We start from the raw sequence: 19809 nt of genomic DNA, 5'->3' as shown, positions 1-19809 counted from the left end.
GAAGCATCCTTTGCACAAACAGAATTCTACAATATTCTTCTTTCCCCCTTTACTCTCTGCCTTTCCATTTTTACATTATGATATATTTCTTTTAGTCTAAAAATGATGGGCAGGATGATCAAAATGGGGAGGGAATGATAGATCACTTCAATTAGAAAAACATAATTTTGAAATAATTGTATGGCAAGAAGATCGTGTGTAGTTTCTGTCATAATCCCAGTGAAGCTATGATAACATAGCTGCAATTTTGGATTGGTTTCTTTTGAAGAATCAGGACCCTATGTTTTCAGGACCAAATTTTCAGAGATACCTGGCTTCAGGTAATTAGACTTGTATAAATGAGTAGCTAGAAGCCGGCACCAAAAAAAGATGACAAATTAATTGCCTGCAGCTTGTTTAAAAAAGCTATTGAGTTCTGGTCAGTTACTGGTCTTCAAGTTCAGATAGCTGGTAATAGTTTGTTGTGCAAATGACTGTGCTTACAAAATTATGTACATAGCTTCAAAGCCTGAGCTTAGGCCTTTCTGAAAATGTGTCATTTAAATCTCAGAAAGCTTTGTATTTGGTTAGAGACACAGAATTGAAGATTGCCTCTGTTCATATTCTGCTGTTCAAAAAAAATCTCCTACAAAGCTTTAGAAGTGCTCACAGAGATTCACTTATCAGAAAGACCAAAACAAAAACATGCAGCACTCTAGCAGTCAAAGTTTGTCATTTGCTAAAGCATTAAGGTTAGGCTATATTTTTGAGATGATACCATTCTATGGACATCTACAATTACGGAGTTATTTCAGTTTGTGTACTGGGTTAGGGTAGGCAGGTAAGCACCATGCAGCTTCTCGCTCATGCCTCTGCAGTGGGATGGGGAAGAGAATCAGAAGGGTAAAAGTGAGAAAACTCGTGGATTGAGATAGTTTAATAGGTAAAGCAAAAGCTGTGCGTGCAAGCAAAGCCAAATAAGGAATTAATTCACTACTTCCCATCAGCAGGCAGATGTTTAGCCATGTCCACGAAAGCAGAGCTTCAGCATGTGTAACAGTTACTTGGGAAGACAAATGCCAAAACTCTGAATGTTTTGCCTTCCTCCTTTGTCCCCTAGCTTTTATTGCTGAGCACGTTGTCATATGGTGTGGAATATCCCTTTGGTCAGTTTGGGTTAGCTGGCCTGGCTGTGCCCCCTCTTGTGCATCCCCAGCCTACTCGCTGGTAGGCCAGCATAAGAAACAGAAAAGGCCTTGATGCTTTAGAAGCACTTTTCAGCAATAGCTAAAACATCCCTGTGTTATCAGCACTGTTTTGGTCACAAGTCCAAAACACAACATCATGTGACCTAAAATTAACCCTGAGCCAAAACCAGAACAGTGCATACAAGGCAAAAAGTCATTACAGCAGAGTTGACTTTTTCTGTCCCATCTGGTGCTGATCAGGTGTAGTCTGACTGAGGAAAGGGAAGAAGTAACTGTGTCAGTGGTTTCACAGAGTAAACAGAAACACTGGGGAAAGGGAGAGAATTAGGAAAATCCAGAAAATAGGCTACAGAGCTCTTTGCATGTGATATAAGCAAAACTAAAATAATACAAAAATTGGCTTTGCTTAGAGGATATGACTTTTTTCCAGTCAAGCCATGTTTACCTTCAACAAAAAAGAGTACTTAAACAAAATTTGCATTGCTAGAGCTACTTGTATTTATTTTAGTATTTCAAACTAGCATGATTGCCTGGAAGATTTGCTTTGATTTAAGGCTTTAAATGAACCTGAAAATGTATATAACTTATAAGATAACTGACATTATTTTTAAAAGGACAAGATCCTATCTTTTTTGTGCATAAAGCATGAAAACACTAAAAAAACACTTCAGAAAATCTTTGTAGAAAAAATATAGGCAGAAATGCGTTAATTTCATTGGAGAAAAATATATGAAGTCAAGATAGAATATATACCCAATTAATAATCACAATATATCTGCTACACCTAAGGATATTCCCCCACCTCCCCATGTACTTACCCACAAAGCATATTCATTGAGATCTGAGAGGAAGCAGAATTTAATATAGCATTTTTATGTTTATATTCCATTCCCACTCTTTTGTAGATTTTCAGGCAACTGTGTATTTGCAGTAGGAAACCAGAATTAGACCCCAAAATAAATGACATGAGTCATCGCCTACTTCCTGGGAATTATGGTACTTTAGCACCTCTTATAATGAGCCTTTTATTCCTTTCTTATTTCTAAATCAAAGTTTTACAAGTTGAATCCACATCATTTATCCTAATATAGACCATAGTTTGTATGCAAAATGTGTACATTCTTAAAAAAGTATATTATTTACCCTTGGAGATGTTACAGTCTATTGATCAAATCCATATTTAGGCACTTGGATTTGACTTGATAAGCCATAACGACCCCTTTGGAGGTGTTACGGTCTGCTGTATTTAGGGACTGTTAAATATGTGGATTATTGACACAATAGAGTGTAACAACTCCTCTGGAGCTGTTACGCTTCATCATTTATATGAAGCTACTGCACATGCGTGCAAACTCTGCCTGATAAAAACACTTCAGGAAGTCTTTGTAGGAAAAGTTACTAGTCATGCATAATCTCCTTTTGACTGCCTACAGCCCTGCAATGACTCCATCATTGTATTGCTTTTTTCTAAATGCAAGCAGTACTGGATTATGTTGCCGACAGTTTTTTTACCGGCTTTTTTCTCCCCATACATTCAGTATTACAGACAGAACAACTGCAGAGGCAGGAGTCACATTGTCTTTTCTGGAATTGCAGGTATTTCTCAGACAATCACCAAGAGAAGCACCTAGTTATTAGCATCCTTGTTATTAGTAATTTCTCAACTCAGTCTAAAAAAAACCCCACATAGTTAAGAAAATACTTTTCCAGTGTGTCCTGCATTCAATTATCTTTTCTTCTTTTACCGAAAGTAGTCATGACCACCCTTAAATTGAGAACATGAATAAATTGGTCATAAGGGCCTTGTATATTTTTATAAATCTTTATGAATAAGTCGTTTAGATTTGCAGGGACTGATCTATTCTCATTCGCTTTTATCTTTTAAGAAAAACTTCCTATATTTTCTTTTTTCCTTTAGTTTCTTATAGAAGAATATTTGTAACTAGTAAATAAGAGGTCAATGCTTCTATTTCAGTCTGCTAGGAAACATAACAGAAACTGTAAGCATTTTCAATTGGATCCTCATTTCTGTTGGTTAAATCTTAGTTCTACTTGTAACTAAAGGGAAATACCTCATAATTAGGCCAAAAAACGGATAGCAATATCAACAGCAAATGACTAGTTTTGCAAAGTTTTTACTTTTATTGTGGTATTGTCTTGATAGGCATTGTACCAAGTTCTGATCTCACTGCGACTTAAGGAAGGTCCTGCCTCATATAACTTACACTTAGGCATAATTTAATTTAAGTTTAAATATATATATTTAGATTCTATAATAGAAAATCTGGAACTGTATAGAGAGAAAAAAGAAAGACACTGATTTACTTAAGGAACTGTTAGTGTGGTCTCACTTTCTTGCAAGTATATAGGCAATTTATTCAACTCAGTGGGAGTGTATTCCATCTGTCTAATGAAGAATCTGATTTCCACAAAGAGACACTGCAACTGGGAGACTGTTTTTCCTGAATACGTCATTCTGCTCAGTCGACAAACCTTTCCCTGGGGAGTTTCTGAGACGTAGAAGGACACGTTGCATAGAGACAACCTCTTTACAGTTCCGTCATTTTATAACAGATAAATGACTTGTCTAAGTTAAATGCCCCAGAATAGGGAAAACTTTCAAATACAAATCCCAGCATTCCTCATAATTCTTACAAAACAAATGTCATTTATACTTTACTGTGAATTTGGCTAATTTAGCAATCTGCTTGTGGCTGTACATAATATATGTAAGTAACAATTTTTTTATATTGGGTGTTCAAATTAACTTCCTAAGCCATATTTGGGCACCAGTATTTTATTCTAAAAAACCTTTATTTAAAAAAAAAGGAAAAAATATAAAAATACTTTGTTCCAAAATTTTTTGAAACTGCAATAATTTTGCATTTTCCTTTTTAGGCTTAGGGCTTATCCTAGTACATGAAAAATGTGCCTTCATTTTATACCAATTGTAATATTTCCTTAATAATTTTGAAAGAAAAAATAGTGACTCAAGTAAAAATTTTGTAAAGTAGCTGCAATGCAGGAGCCTAAGTCCCACTGAACTAGCTCTGAAAATTTTACCCCAAGGCAGACAAGCAGATTTGTGGCTGCGTATACAGTAAGTCTATTTTCAGTGAAATTCAGCAGTTTTGTATCTTTCTCCAGCACTTTTTACAATAATTTGGACAATTCAGAATTTCAGCTGATGTAATACTGCCCCCTTTTATTAGAACTGGAAAACATGCTGGACTTCAAACATTTAGTTTTGTAGCTGGAGAAATTCTGTTTATTTATGCTGTTGCTTCTAATATTCAAAATTGCATGACAGGATAAAATAAAGCACGAAATCAATGTAAGTTTATAACAATGAATGGGGGGAAAAAAGTAATGATTCCAAGCCACATTTTTGCAGGGTGTATTGTGTGTGTTATGACTGGACTTCCTAGACAGCTTATCATGCCAGGGAATTCCCAGCTATTTTTTCAAGAAGTTCAAGGTGTTGATGATTTTTGCTTTTGTATGAATTTCATTGTCATATGTGCTTGCATTGGTTTTCTAAATCAGTGTATTTATAGAATAACAGTAGGGCACAGCTAGCATTGTATATTTTTTTTTCTTTCTTTTTTTCTATCTATTGTGAGGTCTGATCAGGAATTAGATGCATCTTTGAATAGCTGAATGATTTTAATAACTGTCAGACACAGAGAAGTGTTGCAGTGAATTCATCTTTACAATTAGAACTTTAAAATGTAATTTGAAATTAAATTCAAAGCAGAGTGTCTTGGGAAAAAGAAATTAATCCCTGGGTCTCCAACCATATCTTTTAAAAAGAAATGTTTCCATTATAAACAAACAAGAAAAAAAAAATCTGACTTTCAATATAACCCTGAAGCCTGTACTATATCACTAGCTTTTGTGGATATCACAGGAAATAAAATCAGGCTTAGAAATTTTACCCTTACTTAAAGAAATGTTTTATCTGATCTCTATGTATTTAGTGAGGAAGGTGGTGGAAGTTGTAACTGCACATGCATAAGAGGGGTCAAATACAGCCATAACACTGGTACTCAGGTTATAAGAGTTATGGCAGGAAAATACCATTGCTAGCATTAGCCTCTGTAGAAGAACATAGCTCCATTATCAAGGCCAGGTTTATAATGGGAACCAGGTGCAGAAGGCTGTGGGTATGAAATCTTGTCAAGTCTGTTCCTCAAACTCAAGAGATAGAAATATTAAAGCTGCTCATGAAACATTAAGTTTCTGTCTGTACGTAACATGATTCAGCCTTTAATTGATCACATGCTATTGCTCAAATACTGCTATTTAGACCTACATATTCATACTCATGCCTACCAATATACCTACTAAGTTTTTTTTCAGATTTACTTTGTACGCTAGGTGTAGAAAGACATAAAAATAATGCATTTGAAATTTACACATTAAAAATACATGTTCACTGAAACTGTGGAACTGACAGTGAAAAGACAAAAAGACGCAGTGCAAAATCGCTGGCATATGTAGGTCATCTAAATTTACACATAAGTTAGCTTTGGCACCAGCTTACTATAGATCCAATTTTGCACCTATGGAAGAATTTGCTGTGCAGACCTTTGTTTTTAAGCATTTTGCTCAATTGCCTTACTTTCCAAAATTGTCTTGACAAATTTGGAAGTTTGTGCATTTCTGTTCCAATATATTAGATGTGCAGTTAAGTGCTTAGTCCCTCAAATTATGTAGAGGTTGATTAAAATAAAATCTAAATTATTTGTCTATTGATTAAATTATCAAAATCAATTAATTAAGTGAAAAATATGCAATCTTTGCAAAGTATAAAATACAGAAATTTTATTGGACCATAAATAAAAAAAAAATTGACCAGTCCAATAATGATGTACATATGTAAGAAATTAAAAGAAAATGCACCTAAACATAAAGAACCTATATGAAACATTATTATTTGAATAACTGTATACACATATACATACAGGTGTGTATGTGTATATACACACACACTGTGTAGTGAAGAAACTTCCCATATTAGGTGAAGTTTTAAAGTTTTTCATACTTCCAGTTCAATCACCAGAGCACTTGGCAATAAAATATTATTTTCAGGAAAGAAATCTGCACACTGTTTTGGTATTAATAGCTATTTTTGCATTTGAATATTGGCACTAACTATGCTGAATAGTATGCTTCTATACTTGCTGAACACAACTATGGTTTTTTATTTCTGTTGTCAGGGCTACCTGAAGGGGTTGCCTAGCTGCAGGTTTTAGACCTCATTAATAACGATGATGATGATGATGATGATGATGATGATGATAATAATAATAATAATAATAATAATAATAATAATAATAATAATAATAATAACAACAATAATAATAATAATAATAATAATAATGATGGTATTTGGCCCCTTTCTACTATTGCCTTTCCAGCTTAAGAAAAAATGCCAGATACATTGCTTTTTCACTCACATGGGGTATTTCCTGTGAAAAGGATAAAAGCTTTGCTCTGTTTTGGTCTTCTCCCTCAAATCTTGGAGCAACAAAAAGTCCCAAAGGAACAGAATTAGATTAAAATGGGTCCCGAGGGTGAATGTTGAAAAATTTGCACAAACCAAGAAGGGTAATTTTTGCCAAAGGTTGATGTTCTGCCGTAAAGGATAGTGTCTTTGTGATGACTGTAACAGCATAATGATTGTATCTTCTTATGTACAATACATTTCCTAAGCTACTCAGGAGACTTTGCAGATATATACTGAAATGCATTCCATGTTTTTATTATGCTTCTCCACAAAACAATAAAGGTGGGTTGAAAATTATTGTTTGAACGTAAATTTGCTAGGACAGGAATATATTCATTGATTTAAATTGTGGGTCAGAATGGCAGCTGCACAATCCTATCATATCACTTCTTCAATTGTCCTGAGAACTACAGAACACATTTGCATATTATTTCACACTTAGATACAAGCAAAGCCATCCACAAAAGTTACTGCCATTTATTTCCAAGCTCTGTGTATTCCTCTAAGTAAATTCACAACACCAAATGCATTGCCAATATAACTCTCTTAACTACAGTAGATTAAGTACAGCAAGGATAAATTGGGATTACTTTCTCTGATACTTCATTACTTTCTAAAATTAAAAGTGTCTCCTGTTTCTCAGGTATCATTAGGCTGCATCAGTAGCTAGGATAAATTCAAATACACTCCCCGTTGTTGAAGGATATTACTTAGCTGCCTGTTTGTGGGGTTATACTTTGTGCTGCCTTAACTGTTTTGCTTCAAACAAAAGAATAAGCATGCTGGCAGGTAAAATTGTCTTCTTTTACCTCATGAAAAGACTTGAGCAAATAATGCAAAATGGTATTTGCAAACGTTTGTTTGAAATCTGATTAATGGGGTTTGACCATGCTTATTCCTTCCTTTGTTTTCTTTTCACAAATATTCATGCAAACGGATTTTTATTTTTATGGGTGTATTTGCATATGAACATGGACATTTGTGCACAATTAGGCATTTGCTGTTTATGCCCAAATTGCTCACCCTCTGTTCATAAAAAACGGAGGCTTTGATGCAGCACCCACTTCAAACTCCATGCTGACCAAATGAGGAACGCAGTATCAGGGAGCTCTTCCAGCCCCTGATACAGTGTCAATGCTAATTATAGATCTTTACAGCAACTCTGTGAACTCTGCAGCAATTTAATCTAGGGATCCTGCAGGCCTTGCTGCACTCTGCCTTACCACTGCCATCTTTTTCCTACCAATTGCATGCCAGAGGTAGGTTCATTGTTTTTTCTGTGGTGTTGAAGCTAATGGATGCAGGAGTTGATAGATAGAAGGAAAGGCTTTCCACTACTTGGGAGGTCTTTTAGCTGAGAGAATTCCCAGTTGCTTTTTTCAGGTAGTTTAAGGCAATATTGCAACACTTATCAATGAGTCAGGCACTGAAAACAATATAAATTGTCTTAGGTGACCAGCTACAGCATAAATCACAAACAGCATACTATTGAGCATTTAAGTGCATAGTTCATGCATAACTCAAAAGTTAGATTGTTAGAACACTTACAAGTTACTCATACATGTATAGCAATTGCTGATACTCCAGGGGTAGTTTGAAAAGATAAGAAAGACTACATTTGTTGGATAAATTGTTCACTGCACATAGCTTGTCCATCTGTAGTCACATAATACTAACTCCATAAACAGGTCTATCTCAATTGGAAATCTGTAACAGGGCAATAAATGATATTCAACATCAGATTACTCGTACTAAAATCATGTTCAAGTCATAGTAAGCTGTTATAACACTACTTAAAACCTAAAGTATGCCTAACCCACAAGCTGAAATTGCCCAGCTTACATCCTGAAAATCTACAGACAACATTAATTTCCCAGTATTTCACTTATATGCCTGTGGCCTCTAACATGTTGCAAATGCTTCTATAAGAAAGGCTGGAAAAACATATCAAATTTCGGTTCTCTTCCACTTGCTGACATTCATTAACTGAGGGAGAACACTGAGACAAGGTTTTGGAAAGATCTCTTCACCTCCACCCGTTCCAAAGCAATTTATTAAACAGCCAGTAAGAGAAGTGGACACTTGTGGTTTAATGTCAGACCCATGCTGCTGGGTGCATGCTTTCACTGTTATCTTGCCAAAGGCTTCTTGAGATAGCAGGCAATGGATGCATTCTTATCTCACTGCCATTTTCTTTGAACCCTTGAGTTAAATTGCTAAGTGACAGTTTCATTATAGGCTCCTATTCAGATGAACTATCTTTTTATATACATAAAAATTCTTGCTTAGTGCATCCTACTTTTACATGCTTGTTCCCTTCCATTTCTAAAGCACAGTAACACTGCTGTATTTCGGATGCCAGTACGAATAGAAGCCATCACTGGGAGGATGTGCATTAGAACTGTACACAAAGTGAGTCACTGACACATCTGTACTGTAAAACTCCTTGGTCTGTCAAGGGTTCAGCAGGTTGCCAAAACATATTCAGTTGCCAGCTCCTTGCCAGAATTCTGTTCCTTGCCTGATGCCACTCAAGCTCTTTGAATACTCATGAATAAGATTAGGTTGTACAGCTGCACTCTTCCTCCCAAGGGACTCCCCTTTATCAAGGGATTACCTGCATGACGTTTGCATAACTCCTGTGTTTTATTCTTCAGTATCACACTAGAGATCACACTACATCATGACAAATGTCTCATTGATGAAGTGTACATCAACTCTGTTTCCTTTCAGAAATAACCCAAAACTTGTAAATACAAGAAAGATATTTTCCTGCAAAGTTTTGCTCCCACCCTCTTTCACCCAAGGTTTATTTTTTCTCTTTCTTTGCAAGGAACGGGCTGAGTTAATACTCACAGGTATAGACTGACAATTTATAAACCAGGATACCTATCACTCCTCTGCAATAAATAGCATGCTCTGCCATGTCGGATTTCCATTCTGTTCAGTGCAAAAGCATCCATAGTTTATCAGTATATACTCACCAGCATGGACAGGCAAAAGTAATGAACTGCAGTATGGGAAATTTGTAGTGAATGTGTGAGTGATTCCCTACAAGGGAGTGAGATGAAGTGTACTACTTGCTTGGTTTATCAAGTGATTTCCCTTTATCTCCATCCATGACATGTTACTGTAGCTACCTGGGAATATGTGTTATGAGAACATAAAGAATCCAGTTAAAAGGGGAAAAAAGCACCCAATTTCCTGTTCGTGACCCCATTTAAGTTCTCCTAATGTAAAGCATTTGCTATGTTGAGGGTGGCTTTCAGCACATACGCCTCTCTGAATCAGGACCCACATTACTTATTCATCTTTCAACTGTTCTGAGATTCCACTCCTGCGGTATTAGGAATGATCCTAATGTGGTGCAGGCTATGGTTTAGGTAGTGGAAGCCTCTATCATTCTCTTATCATGAGAGAGATGAAAATTTTGTTGCAGTGTTTGCAATGATCTGCTAGCTCGGGTCTCCTTTCCTTGTTTCCCTGCTGCTGCTCTTCCCTGCTGCTTACCCTCACTGTGCTTTTGCTGGGACTCTTGTAGTGTCTCATGAAAACAACATCCTCATATGCTGTTGTGTGTCACATCTTAGTTAATTAATAGAATAGCACACAATTTCCACAGTTGAATTCCCACTAATATCTTACATGGTGAAAAGTGAATATTATTTCACGTATTTTTGCTATGTAGTGGGTATGTTCTCCATACAACAGCGTTCTTGTTGCTAAATCTGCCTTGGATTTGAGTTCACAACTAAGCTAAACACTGAACATTTTTCATAAGCAAAATACACAACTTACCATGTTTTTGATTGCTTGGAGGTAGCAAAGGAATGGAGATAAAATTGAAAACTGCATTATAAGTTAATCAGTCACATTATTTTTTTCTTTACTATTTCTATTTTGTTAGTGATGAAAGAACTCATTTAGGTTCAGATCCTTTTAGGCTGTGGTTTGAACCAAACCAAAGCAGGAATAGTTCCTGAGATAAAGATCTTAGATTTGAAAGGCAAGAGCTATCTATCTAAGTTCCGCACACTGCCCCTTGAGTGCAGAGGTTCTCAGCAAACTGGCCTGCAGCTCACTGCCCCCTCAAAGACATAACTATTTGAGCAACTCTGCTGTAAAAGTGGCAAAACATGACTTTGAAAACAAAAAGTCCCCCCTCTCCTTTTCTTAAACTGAAACATTTCACCATTTGAGTTTTCAGCATGACCCCATAAATAACTGAATCAGAAGATTTAAAGTATTGTGGACTGTTTGTGTTGTAGACTGGAGGATGAGGGATAGGACAGAGCTTCACTGCTGAATACAGGGCTGGTGAAACTGCACTTTGAATGTGATACAGAGTAGGAAATAAGAGTAAGGGAGAGCACAGATAGGAATATGAAGACCCTAGAGTTTGAATGGTGGATATACAACCAGATAGCTCCAGAGTATATAGTTCTTTCCTTACTTGTGGCATCATCCCTTTCAGTTCTCCCAATATATAATAATTTGAAATTCCTCTTATGTCTCTGTTTCTATACCCTGAGAAGCAGCAAACCTGAGCCTTGCTGTTTGCATTCTTCTGATATCAAAGACTCCTATCCCACTGGGGCCCTTAGCCATAGGAGAGGTTTGAGGGAGGGGGAAGAGATGTTTTTCCTCCTCCTTAGTTGCTCCACCAGATTGAAGGGTGGGGAGGGGAGAGGGAGCAGACAGTCGATTTTAACATTCAGAATGGAGGCTGGGATGTGACTGATACCAGAGCCTGACATTCTGCTGCTTAACACTGCTTCTCTTAGCTGATGTGGCAGCAGGCTTGGAGCTGGGTGGAGGTTAGTACCTGATGATGCAGAGTACCCATCCCCCCAGGGAGTCAGGGAGAGCCTTGGTCAGCCTGTTTTTGCAGAAGTCCACAGCCTAGAGATACCTTCTCCCGTATAGTAAGCAGTATGAAGGGTATTTTTCTTTATGTTTAAAATGTGTGTTACAGATTTACAGGAAGTATTTATTTATTCTTCAAATTAGCTGAGCAGGAGAATTAGCTAAACAGAGATGGATTTAGAGATCAGCACAATGCAGCAAGATTAAAAAACCCTTTCCATCTGAATTAATGAATTTCAGACTGCTTTTCATAAAGTAGTTTTTCAGAAGTCATCTGTGAAGGCTTGTATAAAGAATTTTTAAAGGTAACTTAATGGGATGGAGAAAAGGTTTAAAATTATCTACTGGGGCTGTTGCAGGAGATATTAAATATTGATTTATCTTGGAGTAAGAATCATACTAAAGAGTGAGGCTTGTAGTCAGATCAATTTATCTGGAATACAAACTGTATGGCCGTATTTAGTACAATGTCAACATGAATCTTAAACAAGTAGATGTGAAAGGTTGAGCATTTAATCTAAAGCAATTGGGTCTCCAAATCTTCAATTAAAAAAAAAAAACTTAACAGTTCAAACTGAACTGTTCCTAAATGTTTCTGGCGGTTTACATTAAAAAAAATGCTTCATTTAGTCAGTCATACTATATCATAACCCTCTCCTGTGCATCTTGTTGCAACTAGGAACAAAAATCCACAGTCCAAGGCTTTTCCAAATCTTAAGTTTTTAATACTCCAAACTCTCTTGAAAACCCAATGTAAATCGTTAAGTAATCTGGCAAATAACACTGTAAGCAATTTTCTGCTACTTGCCACTGCTACTGCACTGCCAAGCTTTTGGTCATAATATAAAAGTTGGCTCAGATTGTACTTAACCAACTAAAACTGATTATGTTCCCTTTTCAGACATAAATAGATACCAGCATGCCAGCTAGTGGTACTGGCTAAAATATTTTTCAGTATGTATATGTGTACATAGGTCTCCAGTAGGAAATCCTTTATCCAAGTGTGACATCAAAGCAGTATGTCTCAGATAGTTTAAGTGTTACATTTGCTTTTGTTTGTACTGTTTTCTTTAAACATATTCATTAGACAAGAGCAGAGCCTTTAATGTTCCATGACTGAAAAATCCATCAAACAGATTTACAGCAGAGGCAGTGTGGCATAACAGCCAGTGAACTGGCCTAATGTTCAGAAGTCCCGTGTTCAGTTCTCAGCTTAATCATTGACCTTCTAGGTAACCAGAAGATAATAATTTCCCCTCTCTGTGCCTGGAGATACCGCTTACAACCTCCTTTTTAATATGATTTGGGTACTACTAATGCACAGTGGTAGGTATAACGATTGTCTACGTGTATAATAGTAAAAAGCTCCAAAATATTGATTGCTTCCCCAGGACATTATTATTCTCTTTCCTTTAAGACATAGCAAGAAAATATGACCACAGTTATAAAGTATACAGGTATACAAAGGAGTAAGGAAGGTATGAGACAGGAAATTCCCTCTTACTCACAGATTGTGTTTGTCCACAAAGTAGCAAAAATATTCCACTGGAATGAGGTGCTGGAATGTTCCTTCCGTGAATCGCATGAACGTTTCCATATATGTCATCTAGGGTGGATGAATAAGGATAGGGAAAAAGGGAGAAAAAGTTCATTTTAAATGCAGAGAAATGTAGTAGGACCCAGTCTTTGTTTATGCTGAAAATGAGGTCAAAAATAGGTCTTAAGTGGGATGTAAGTGGCTAATATGCTCGGTGGGTGAAACCACTACTTTTGAAACTCCCATCCAAGACTGGTTGTTAAGGTATATATGTGTTTTCTAACTGTCATTGTTACATTGAGCTGAAGAGTACTTTAATGGATATCTTATGTGGGAAATTTGAAACAAGCTTTTCATGATACAAACAAAACAAGGTTTATAAAATCATTCTACTTCAAATGAAAAGCTAGAGAATGGATTTTTGCCAGTAGCATTAGCTACAGATGACTAGCAGTTTTGTCTTTGTATATTGCAGCAATAAAACCACATAACTTTTTCAGCCTGTAGGTATTCATTTTGCATTTAAGATGGTTTCAGGTATAAGGGTTCCTGGATTCTGCATGAAAAAAATGCATAGCCTTCAGTTACTCTTTTAAAGTACTCTCTCTATCTCTTGCATTCTTTTGAGTCATACGTCCTGCATGGAACAGTTACTCCTTTTGAGAGATGTAAATCTCTCCCAGTTTCCAGGAAGTACGTATTTGCCTGCATTTGGATGTTGGGTGTAGCAAATGGAACCTTTATCCTACTTTATCAGTTGCTTTTTTTTGTTTGTTTTAATGAATTTATAGTGTTCATAAATCCAGTTTGGGCTGCTTTTTCCTTGAGTGCAAATTTTAAAAACATAAATTATGAGCAACTTAGTTCTGATTGTATTAGAAAGATAAGTAAATATAGCAATTTCACTGATAGGGAGTTGTTCCTTTGCCTTCAGCTAGGACATTGTTAATGCAAGGTCTTGTTCACTTGCATAAATCCTTACAAGACCGTGTTCTTGGCTTTCTATTGTTTTATTCCTAAACAAGAATACTTCTTCTTCATACCAGAAGGCCTTCAACCTACCTGACTTAAAGGGAAAATGGAGTAATTGATAAGAAGGAGAAAGCATCCTTTTCAGCCTGGAAAAAAGTCGTTTAATTTTTATTCTCAGATTCATTGTAAACATATGAGAACTACACACTTTGGCCCTGATTCAGTGAAGTGCCATTAGTCCATTCTTAATATAAGCATATAAGTATTCCCCTGGAGTTAAGTAGTGACTATCCATGTCCTTGACGCCTCTGTTGGACTAGAGTGAAAGTACTCAGCACCTTACAAGATTAAGGACTATACGAGGCTGCAAGAATTTGCAACTCACTTGTTTTGTTTTGTTTTGTTTTCCTGTTGAATGAAGATTAAAGACAGGAGCTAGTTGAGGGGTACATCTATATTATCACAGGCATTATGTACATCATACTTGATATTGTAATCATGCAAACAGTAATCTTGCCTTCCTGACATAAACAGTAAGCAGCACATTTTCCTGAGGCTGCAATAATCAGAGAAAAACATGGCAGTGATGGGGGTACTAGAGGCAAAACACTGCATAACGATGTTGTTATCATTGTTCCATTGTCACCCATCCTTATTCTTTAGTGATACGTTTTTTTTCTCTCTGAACATAACAAAAAAGGCCTGAGTATAAAGAGAGTAATATATAAGCAGCAATCATAAAACGCAACCTTGAAAAAGTATACTTAAAATGTTACAAAATGAAAAGAAAAAAATCAGATTGATAAATACAGAAAAAGCCTACTTAATCTATATATGCATGGTATGCAGTTATACATTTACATCCAGCACAAGGCAAGGCATATACTTGAAGACAGTAGCATTTGGTGGGATTTTGTTAACTGTCTTGATTGCATTTCTAATTCTAAATATGAATATGAACTTTTAAGCCCAAGTGTCTTTTGCATCACCAATTTAAACTACTTCAGGTGTCTTCCTGAAAATGGGATGGAACAGCCATGTCTAGAGGCCTGCATTGCTTATAGAGATAAACGAAAGGGGTAGGTAGCCACAGTGACTCATTCAGAGTATCTGGGTTAGGTATCTGTACTTCCAAATCCCTGGAGGATTTACCCTAATGGAGCTACTGGGATCTATACTTACAGTATACAACACTACTCATGTTCAAAGATTGCTGTAATAAAATGCACAAAACTGAGATTCAGATTTTCCCTGAAGTTTAGTTCTCTAATTGTAAAAATACTTGCAAACAGAGTATTTGAAATATTTGCTTTTAAACCTTTATAACTACAACCCACATGTAGAGTAGGAAAAGTGCATTTATTGCTATTTGATAATTGATTATTGCATCATGTAGTCGATTTTTATCACAGTTTTTCCAGTATTGTTTGATCATATTACAAGATCTGACATGTGCCTATCATAAGGCACAGTTGAAATGATGGAATGAAAGTATCTATGAGAACATCATCTGTCTTTCTCTTAGCTTTTATAGGTTTAAAATCAAACGTATATATGTGTCTGTTTGCATGCGCTTACATTTCCATATTGTTCATAAAAGAACATCATATCGCTTCTCAAGATGTTTGACCAGTGGTGTGTGTGTATGTCTGTGTGTGTGTTCTGGATTTTTTTAAGACCACTCTTTTCCCAACTTTGTGTGGAGGGCAGCTGAATTTGCTTTGTGCTGTTGAGGTTTGCAGAACACCGCAATGAAATTGAAATTGGTGACTTCTTTTCTGCCTTTTTTTTTTTCCATTCTAAAAAAATTGTTGTGCTGAACCTAGAATAGTTTTGCTGGTTGTTATACTGCTGTGGCTTCTTGCTAAAGCTGTGTTTTCAGCCTGGAATATATTACTAGATGATTAAGAGAAAAGGAGATTCACAGTTTTGAGGCTAGTAACCAGATCTCTGATCTTCTAAATTCTATTCTGATTTTAATGCAGGGCAATATTTTTCATGAAATTTAGTCAGAAACAGAAAAGTTTGGGGAAGCATGCAGACATACATACAGAATCATGGCATTGTCTAAATTTGGTAAAAAAAAAAAATTTGGTAAAAGTGTTTCTGTACACTTCTATGGCATTTCAATGTCTCCATTTTTAAATACTTGGTGAAAATGAGGCCATAACTGACAAGGTCCAACCAGCTGCTAAATTAAACTGAAATACAGCAAAATGTATATTATTGTTCCTCTGGGGTATTTAGTCTAGTAGGAAAAACCCCTTTGTTTTACCATGCCCTTATGCATTTATTCTTGTAACTCAAATGTTAGAAATTTGAATGACCATTCTGAAGGTGCAAGAGTAGCTATTGAATTGCTTCCATTAGTCACTTTACAGTACAGACAAAAAAAAAATACAGTCCTTCTATTTCCTAGTAGAAGTGTATATCAATTGTAATTTGTGTTTATTTTTGTCTGTCTCTCAAAAATGCACATGTATGTGTTTAGTTAAAAGAAAATGTGTTTTTTTTAAATGGTTGCATTCGGGTTCTTTCTAATTACAAGGTAAATAGAGTTGGTCTGCCTTAAATCGAGTGAGCAATACCTGATGTTATAACAGAAAATTAACTTCTCTCTCTAGAAGGTTCCCAGTTAATCATCTGTGGATGTTGGTCAGGAGGGAAGGGAGCAGCAGAGAGAAAGAGGGAATTTCTCTTTGACCCCGGCAGTTGAACAGCTTACACTCTGGAACGCGAGATTTGATTATCTTAGCATGTGTTACTACAAATGTTATTAACAGTCATAAAATTATCCAGCTCTTCTAAAAACAAGTGACAGCCCAAGCTTTGGACTCTTTCTGACCTCTAGTGAATTCTACAGCTGTATTATGCAGAGTGTAAAGTAGTAACTCCTTTTGTTTGCTTTTCATTTACCAGCTGTTAATTTAATTGATTGTCCCTTTGTTTTTCAAGGACTGATGACTTCTCATCAGTCTAAGGTGGAATTCCACAGTTTGTGTGATTTTTTTTTTTAATCTTTACGTTTTAGATGATGTGTAATTTTACTGTAGGCTGCTGTATGAATTTGCTGCTGAAACAAAGAGTTAATCAGAAAGTTCTCAGATACTGCCATGCATCATGCCTTTGTGCATGAATAAAAAGTTGGAAACCGCATGAAAGCAGTAGTTGGGTTACCACACAACTGGATATGCTTAAGTCTGAACGCTTCATAACTCTAACTACTGGGGAGTTGCAAACTTATAAATAACCTTGCAATTGGTTAAAACCATATTAAAACCATATGAACAAAGACATAAAGCATTTGGTTAAGGGGGCTCAGTAAGTGCAGTAATCCTGTTGAAAGTAATCTAACCAGGGCAGATCCATAGCTTAGGAGTTCCTGCAAGTGTGGCAACAGTTACGGGTATGTCAATACTTCATGTGTAGGAGGGCATAATATCCTACTACATTTGCTATCTGTTCTTTTTTTTTTGCTTTTGAAGAATATTTTTAAATTCATACACTTATTTTTAAAGGCAATCTTCAATGCACTGAAATCTATTAACTTATTAGTATGTGCTGAATGTTCCAAATAATCAGGGAATTCCTCTAAATCCTTCATATTTGTGTTTGGAGGTCAAGATGGCTACTGCTCACACTAACCAGAGGCTCTAGGAATTCTGATCCTTAAAATCAGACTTCCAAAATAATTAGCTAAAGAGAGTGTTTACAAGTAGGGCATTTGGGTTTTCATTTATTTATCTGATGATTTTTTTTTCCCTTTAGCACTCCAGTTTCAAACTTCATTCTAGACACTTTAAATTTTGATGAAATTGTAATTCTCAATTTTGACTCCAGAACCTGGGTTGTAAAAGAAGAAAGTCCCATATCATGACAATCACTATGAAATTCTGTTACTGAACAAATTTGGAGTATTTTCTGCTTGTGATGGTCTTGTATGCGTCACATTGTCACGTAGAAGACAGCTGAGGCTTGCCAGTCAGGCAAAGAAATTTTAGTGTAAATTCCCTGTTATCTGCTTTTCATCTCTTACTTTTCAGTTATGTTTTAAGATGGGAGAATATATTTAAAAGAGGACCTAATGGCTTCTCTCTCCCCACATCTTTTCAAGCAAGCTGTTTGCTTTGAAGCACTGTAATGTAACACAAATCTGTAGTCTGTGGCAGGGATTCTAGTCCATGCTGTATGTTCAGCATACAAAGATAGTACTGGAACAGTTTATGAACAATATAGGGGCCTTCAAAAACTGAAAACAGCAGCGTGTCAGGGTGAAAATTCACTGAACTGTCCCTCTTTGGTTCCTGAGATCACTGAATTCAGGTATTTCACTTACATAAAAAATAAAGTAAGGTCAGGTTGTGTCAACATCATAGAACTCAGCATATCCTTCACTCACAAAACCTGTAAATCAGTGGTTGGAAAAGATGTACTTTCTATCTTGTAATATCTTAAAATATCAGCATTCCTACAATAAATTTGCCTACTTTGCTAATTTAATTTCTCCAGTTTCTTGGAGCAACTTCTGCTGCTATGATGCTGAAAACAAGTTCTAGATATTCACCACAGTTCTGCAAAACCAAAGGCCTTGCTTTTGATTGTAACAATAATGCCACTATTGTGTTTATCTACTTTGCCATCCAAAGAATTCAAGCAGTTGCATGCCTGCACACCAGTAGGATGATTGACATTGTTGTAATAAGGTTAATGTTTAAACTTCCCACCCGTAATAACTAAAATATCCAGAGATAAGGCTGAAAGTCAATTTGTAATTATCCCTGCTGTGCCAAGGTGTTGCAAAAGATTCTAAGCAGACGGTAATTTAACTTTTCAGTCTTAGCTGTTAAAAAGTAGTAAGAAGAAGGTGAAAAGCTTGGGACGTTTGTGTCTTGACTCTCCAGGGGAAAAAAAAAAACTTATTCAAACTGGGAATAATTTTTCCTGTGTTCTACTGAAAATGTCCTTTTTGTGTTTCAAATGTAGTAAGTTGTTTGCCTGTTGTTTACTGTCCATGGTACATGAAGGGAATAGATCACAGTTAGCAAATAAGCTACTAGAACATTTAGTATGGAATAATTCAATTTAAATACATTTCATATGTAAAGACAACATGTGATAATTGTTTGTAGGCATTCTAACTGAAGTACTGTCCTCAGAAGAAATAATATCCCTTCAGTCATATGCCCTGTGGCTTCTGTGAATGACCCGTATTAATTCAGTTTCTAGAAACTGGCTCTTTAAATTAATGTCGGTAACTGCTTCCATGCTAGACTATTGAAATAAAGGGTATTACATCATTGTCCAAACACGTCTACTTAAATAAAAAGTATTTGTTTGCAAAAAATATATATATTTTAAATCTTTTACACAACGATCAGCGTGCATGCCATTTTCCATTTCAGACTAAGCATACATTTCAGATGTGGAAAAAGCAAGCATGTTGAAATAATTTGAGGCATGGGTATAGTCGGATCAGTCTTGGTAATCCAGAAGGGAGGGACGCCCAGTGTATTATTACATTTCGTATATTATTTTTCAAGAGATGGATGCAATCAGTCATCTTCTCGCATATGGTTTGAAAAAAAAATTGTCTTCTGGCAAGTAAACTGTTATTTAAGTACACAATCCACAGTACTACAGAAACAGTTTTGCCAAACTTGTCCAAGTATTCTCACATCCTTAAAGATGGTATAAATATCATTTATAGCAAGCCGTTTACTTCAGACTATATGGAA

At 36.0% G+C, this 19809-nt stretch overlaps 1 protein-coding gene across 21 annotated transcripts in view; it reads left to right on the top strand.

Annotated features, from left to right (window-relative positions):
• Positions 1–19809, top strand: part of SOX6 (SRY-box transcription factor 6) — a 378804-nt gene that overhangs the window by 319579 nt on the left and 39416 nt on the right. The window lies entirely within an intron of this gene.

This window comes from Nipponia nippon, unplaced genomic scaffold (genome assembly GCF_047370975.1).
Source record: "Nipponia nippon isolate SJK-2023a ecotype South Korea unplaced genomic scaffold, ASM4737097v1 scaffold_10, whole genome shotgun sequence".
Lineage (NCBI taxonomy): Eukaryota > Metazoa > Chordata > Aves > Pelecaniformes > Threskiornithidae > Nipponia > Nipponia nippon.
This window is presented reverse-complemented; position numbering and strand designations above follow the sequence as displayed.